Source organism: Camelina sativa, chromosome 3, assembly GCF_000633955.1.
Source record: "Camelina sativa cultivar DH55 chromosome 3, Cs, whole genome shotgun sequence".
Taxonomy (NCBI): Eukaryota; Viridiplantae; Streptophyta; class Magnoliopsida; order Brassicales; family Brassicaceae; genus Camelina; species Camelina sativa.
The window spans coordinates 12719854-12720447 of NC_025687.1; the positions used below are offsets into that span (position 1 = coordinate 12719854).

The 594-nt window shown below is 47.0% G+C and overlaps 1 protein-coding gene across 1 annotated transcript in view; it reads right to left on the reverse strand.

Moving 5' to 3' along the window:
- The window catches only part of LOC104776812 (probable beta-1,4-xylosyltransferase IRX9H), a 4401-nt gene extending 3826 nt beyond the window's left edge, over window positions 1-575 (reverse strand). Inside the window, exon 1 of the mRNA XM_010500941.2 lies at window positions 502-575. The gene's annotated coding sequence lies outside the window, so the exon portion shown is untranslated. The remainder of the gene's footprint in view (window positions 1-501) is intronic.

Below are 594 nucleotides of genomic sequence, written 5' to 3' on the forward strand. Positions count from 1 at the left end.
TCAACGTAAGGCTGTTTGATCTCAAAGGAGAACCGATCGGAACCGTTCACATCTTCCATTTTACCGAAAGGTGTCAAACCTAAAACAAATCCAAGAAGAAAGAAGACGAGAAACTGGTAAAACGGTCGCCTCCACGGACCTCTTCTCGAGCTTTTAGGATCAGAGGTTACTCCGAGGAGTTTTGTGAGATACGAAAGAAACTGAGAGGAATTGTGTTTACTGCTGCTACCACCAATTGTGAAACCCTTGTGCGCACCTCCATTCTCGTGTGCGCGATCGTGATACATCGGCGAGAGAGTTCGCCGGATTGAAGCCATCAGAGAGAATTCTCACTCTGACTCCGCCGCCCTATTTTCACAACTCCCGAAATCAAACATTCAAAAGAGCAATTTCGGAGAGATCCGCCACCAAAATTCGCCGGAGGAGGATGACGTAGCAACTTCAATCCGAAGCCGGGATTAGTAAGTAAGGTCGTTGGTTTGTTGACTCCAAGTCGCCGATCTGAAAACACGATTTGGAATGGATCCGTCACCGCCGAGATCTGAAGGAGGAAGTTGCGGAAAGAGCTATGACACTGTTGTTTGTTTGTTTTAT